We start from the raw sequence: 6,168 nt of genomic DNA on the forward strand, positions 1-6,168 counted from the left end.
TCGGTGCAAATTTAGAATTGTGGTGAGGATCTCTAATCCAACATTTAGCACCGAAGACTTTGAAATAACTCACATTGGGTTTATTTTTAGTGAGGAGTTCATAGGCCGTCTTCTTGAAGAATTTGTGAAGATATACTCTATTGATGATGTGGCACATAGTATCAATTGCATCAATCCAAAAACGATGAGGCATTTTGTATTCATCAAGCATAGTGCGAGCCATCTCAACAAGAGTTCTGTTCTTGCGCTCCACGACGCCATTTTGCTGAGGAGTATAGGCAGCAGATAACTCATGAGTAATACCAAGTTCATCAAGATAGTCATCAAGACCGGAATTCTTGAACTCAGTTCCATTGTCACTTCTGATGTGCTTGATCTTCACACCAAAGTTGGTTGAAGCCCTCGAGGAAAAACGTTTGAAGACTTCCTACACTTCATGTTTGTAAGTAACAATGTGTACCCATGTATATCGAGAGTAATCATCAACAATGACAAAACCATATAGAGATGCATCATTAGTGACTGCTGAGTAATGATTAGATCCGAAGAGGTCCATGTGAAGCAATTCAAATGGACGTGTAGTGGTCATGATAGTCTTTGCTGGATGCTTGGCCTTGGTCATTTTTCCAGCTTCACAGGCTCCGCATAAGTGATCCTTGAGGAATTTGACATTCTCAATGCCAATGACATGCTTCTTCTTCGCAAGCGTGTGCAAATTCCTCATGCCTGCGTGACCAAGTCGTCGATGCCATAGCTAGCCTTCTGAAGCTTTTGCAAGTAGACACACGGCTGGTTGTGGTCCTGTAGAGAAATCAACAATATACAAATCTCCTCTCATAAAGCCTTCGAAAACTTTGGAATTGTCAGCTTCCATAATCACAACACAGCGATACTTGCCAAAGACAACAACCATATCAAGATCACAAAGCATTGAGACTGACATGAGGTTGTATCCTAAGGACTCAACAAGCATGACTTTGTCCATGTGTTTATCCTTAGAGATCGCAACCTTACCAAGACCCAATACCTGAATTTTGCCTTCGTCAGCAAAGATGATATGCTTCAGATGTGACGGTGATAAGGTTGCATCCATCAAAAGATTCTTGTCACTAGTCATGTGATTTGTACATCCACTATCAAGGACCCATTCAGTGGTTTTGGGTTGATCATCCTGCAGATGAATTAGTGTAACTTACAATCTCATATGCTTCATCAATGAAGAATATGATATCAAGTTCATCAGATGAATTTCATCAAGCAGTAAACAGATATAGCAGTAGGAGGACGTGTGAAAGTTTATTTCATCATGATCTGCCTGCGTCCTTTCAGGCAATTTTGTCAGGTCCCCAGCAAATTCTTCAGACGTTAAGGGACGTCTGGAGACCTGACCCTGCAGAAGAGATTAGTTCTTTTTCTTCACCACCCACATTTGAAGGGGTGGCAAAGAGTTCATCACTCTGCGAGCACCATACGAGAATGGTGGCATAGAAGCAAAACCATTTCGTTTCACATAAGAGGGGTTAGGGTAAGCATATGAATAAGCAGAGAAATTCTTCGAGGACTTATGAACATAATGGTTTGAAGAATAATGCACATATTCATAGCCCTTAGCTCTACCCTGTGAAACAGAGTTGTTAGCATGATGATAATCATATGAGGACTTTGATCCATTTGAGGAATTTGATCCATATGAAGAATTTGATCTGGGGTTCCTGTTCTTCACTGGTGGTGTCATGAGGACATTCACCTGAAGACTTTCAAGGCACTTCTTGGGAACCCAGATTTTCTTCATGGGAGAACCATTCCTGCAGTTAGTGCCAACATATCTAGCAAATACTTCACCATTCCGATTTTTGAACAGTTTATAGTTGGAGTCAAATGACTCATCAGAAGGATGAGGAGATTCACATGTAAAGCCAGATAAGTTAGATGGATCAACTGGAGGTCCCTTTGCAGCAACCCATGAGGTTTTGGGGTACTGCTCAGGCTTCCAATATGTTCCATCAGCATTAAGTTTCCTCTCAAAGGCGATACCCTCTTTCCTAGGGTTTCTGTTGAGGATCTGCTTTTTAAGCACATCACAAAGAGTCTGATGCCCTTTGAGGCTTTTGTACATGCCTGTCATGTACAATTCCTTCAGCCCTGCATCGTCAGTGATACTAGCAATGTCCTTAGATGAGGAATTAGTGATAGCAGAGGCAGGTGAAGATTTGTAACAGTTGAAGCATTTGAACATTCAGGTGAAGAATTAGCAGATTCACGTTCAATGCACTTTAAGCATGGAGGAACAAATTCTTCCTGAGAAGCGCTGATTTGTTGAGCTAGTAATGAATTGCGCTCCTTCTGAAGATCTTCATAACTCACTCTTAGCTTCTCAAGATCTTGCTTTCTTTGAAGAAATTCATAAGAAAGTTTCTCATGATCAGATAAGAGAGTGTTATGATGACTTTGAAGGTTATCAAACCTAGACTGAAGTCTCTGAAGATTTTCAGTCAGGGCTTTAGTGTGATCCATTTCTTCACCCAACATATCATCACTTTTGTCTAGCATGTTTTGAACCTTTTCAAAAGCCCTTTGTTGTTTTACAGCAATCTTAGCAAGTTTAGAGTAGCTGGGCTTGAGATCCTCATCAGATTCATTTTCACTAGATTCAGAGGAGGTGTATTTGAGTACCTTTGCACCTTTTGCCATGAAGCAATAGGTGGGAGCGTAGTCATCATTATCTTCATCAGGCTTGTCGGTGGGGTCAGTTTCTTCAGTGTTGAAGATGGATTTGCTAACGAAAGCAGTAGCGAAGGCCAAACTCGCCACACCAGATTCGGATTCTTCAGACGCCTCCTCTTCCTCATGTTCCTCAGATTTAGCTTCAGAGTCCATTTCCTTGCCAATGAATGCCCGAGCCTTCTTGGAGCTGCTCTTCTTGTGAGATGAAGACTTCGAGGATTTTGATGACGAAGATTTTGACGATTTCTTCTTCTTCTTCGCATCATCAGAACTGTAATCCTTGTATTTCTTCTTCTTCAATTCCTTTTACCACTGAGGACAATCTTGAATATAATGACCAGGTTTCTTGCATTTGTGGCACAGCCTTCTCTTATAGTCACTTGATGAGGAATCACTGCTTCTTGAGGATTTTCCAAAGCGACCACGTCTTGAGAACTTCTGGAATTTCTTCACGAGCAGTGCTAGCTCCTGGCTCAATTCTTCAGGATCACCAAGGCTACTACCAGAATCCTCACATTCAGACTCAGACACAACCTTGGCCTTCAGGGCACGTGGTTTGCCATAGATCGAACCATAGAGATCTCTCTTTTCAGCAAGCTGGAACTCGTGAGTATTTAGCCTTTCGAGGATATCGGCAGGATCAAGAGACTTGTAGTCAGCCCGTTCTTGTATCATCAGACCCAGAGTATCAAATGAGGAATCAAGCGATCTCAATAGTTTCTTCACCACCTCATGGTCAGTGATGTCAGTGGCACCGAGGGCTTGAAGCTCATTTGAGATGTCAGTGAGGCGATCAAAGGTTTGTTGGACATTTTTATTGTCGAGTCTTTTGAAGCGGATGAAGAGATTCCGAAGAACATCAACTCGAGAGTCACGCTGAGTTGAGACTCCTTCATTCACTTTGGACAGCCTATCCCAGATAAGCTTAGCAGTTTCCAAAGCACTCACTCTTCCATACTGTCCTTTACTCAGATGGCCACATATGATATTCTTCGCTTGAGAATCGAGTTGCTTGAATCTCTTCACATCGGTAGCGTTCAGTGAGGGTGAGACAGAGGGAACACCATTTTCCACAACATACCAGAGATCGTTGTCAATTGCCTCGAGATGCATTCGCATCTTGTTTTTCCAGTAGGGTAGTCCATCCCATCAAAGGTAGGACACCCAGCCGAGACCTTGATAATACCTACGGTCGACATAACTAAAACTCCAGGCGGTTAAACCAAAATCACACAGAACAAAGGAGTACCTTGCTCTGATACCAATTGAAAGTGCGTTATGTCGACTAGAGGGGGGTGAATAGGCGATTTTTATGAATTCTTCACTAAGGAATTTGCCGGTGAGGAAATTCCTTAGCGAAGAACTATTAGCAGCGGAATAAGTACTCAAAAGTAAGCATAACAGAATACAAGCATGGTCATCATGATGAAATGAAGACTAGCACAGAGTACAGAAAGCGTAATCACAGGATAAGCACAAGATGAAGACAAACAGGCTGAAGAAATTGAACTGAGGAAATTGAGAAAGTCTTCAGTCAAAGTCTTCAAACACAGATATGAACAAACACTCAACACAATAATGAGGAAATGAAAGGGTTGAGGAAATAGAACCAGTTAGGTTGGTGAAGACAATGATTTGGTAGACCAGTTCCAACTGCTGTCTCAGTTGTACGTCTGGTTGGAGCGGCTGAGTATTTAAACTCGAGGACACACAGTCCCGGACACCCAGTCGCTGAGCACGTAGCTCAGGACACCCAGTCCTCACCGTATTCTCCTTGAACTAAGGTCACACAAACCTCGTCCAATCACTCGTGGTAAGTCTTTAGGCGACTTCCAAACCTTCACAGACTTGGTCACTCGGAGATCCACAATTCCTCTTGGATGCTCTAGACCTTGACGCCTAACCGTCTGGAGGAAGCACAGTCTTCAAACGTAACAAGCGTCGGATCCACACAGGATCAATTTCTTCAGTGATGCTCAATCACTTTGGGTTTGTAGGGGTTTGGTTTTGGGTTTTCCTCACTCAATGATTTTCGCTCAAAGTCCTCGGAGGATGGGTTGCTCTCAAATGACAAGTGTCAAGTTCTCTCGGAGCAGCCAACCAGCTAGTGGTTGTAGGGGGTGGCTATTTATAGCCTAGGGAGCAGCCCGACATGATAAGACATAAATGCCCTCCAATGATATGACCGTTAGGTGGATAAGATATTTTGGGACAGCTGGCGCGCAGCACAGCAGCGGTCGGAAATTTGACTCTCAAATTCCTCAGGGCTATCATGTTCCTCACTGTGTAGGTAATTCGCACTGACGAATTCCTAACTCCTCAGTCAGAACAAATTCAATAGCGACCAGAAGAACTTCGTCTCTGTCACTGAAGAAAGTGACTGAACTGTATGAGATTTCCAAAGGCTTCACTCGAAGGGATTGGTAGGTGTAGGATTTTGAGTTGAGCATCACATGGAAATTTTTCCTTAGTATTTCCTTGACCCCCTTTAACAGTACGGTGTTTCCTATGACTCAAGAAAGAGAAAATGAAACTACGAAAACAAAAGTCTTCACGCTTCATATTCCACAAATGAATACCAAGTCTTCAAGGTCACACCAATTTCTTCACTTTCAAAGTCTTCAGAAAGTCTTCAGAATATCAAAGTCTTCAGTTGAAGAACTTCATTTTTAGGGGTCGACTTTCTCTGTAAATATCAAACTCCTCATAGACTTATAGACCTGTGTACACTCACAAACACATTAGTCCCTTAACCTATAAGTCTTCAATACACCAAAATCACTAAGGGGCACTAGATGCACTTACACGGATTCAAACAGAGTACTAGCCCCAGAGGGGTCGTTGACAGGCAAGGTTCGGATAATTAGACACAATCCAAACTACTATTAAACACTAGCTGGGGCAACTATTTCATGCCTCGATCTAATTTGGGATGGACACAAGACGGACCTTGCCATGAACATCATCGAGGACGTCCCGCCGCAGCTCAATCCTGTGAACCTTCATGAAGACAACCTTGTGGCCTTGCCACTGATAAACTTGTTTGTGGAGGCATGCCACATCATCTTCCTGCGTAAGCTTGACAAGAACAGTATGCCTCACAAACGAAGGAGTAGCTTTGAAATTCTTGTGCTTCAGTACACCCTGGACAACACGCCTGACAACAGTGAGGCTGGAATACAACTCTTCATTGGTATAACCGCAAATGGCTTCTAGGATCCAACAACATAAGAACTCTGTTTTCCCAGTGCGTATATTCAGGTCATCCGCCTCATAGCGAGTGACATGTACAACCACACAATCCTTGTCTGCATCAAGGCTCTAATTGAAACAGAAACAAATTCTGAATTACTTTTCAGTATAAGAAACACAAGTTATTTAAACCACTATGTATAGCATGGCATCGAAACTAATAAAATTTTGCATTATTAATCACCACATACT

The sequence above is a fragment of the Triticum aestivum genome, chromosome 3B, assembly GCF_018294505.1.
Source record: "Triticum aestivum cultivar Chinese Spring chromosome 3B, IWGSC CS RefSeq v2.1, whole genome shotgun sequence".
Classification (NCBI taxonomy): domain Eukaryota; kingdom Viridiplantae; phylum Streptophyta; class Magnoliopsida; order Poales; family Poaceae; genus Triticum; species Triticum aestivum.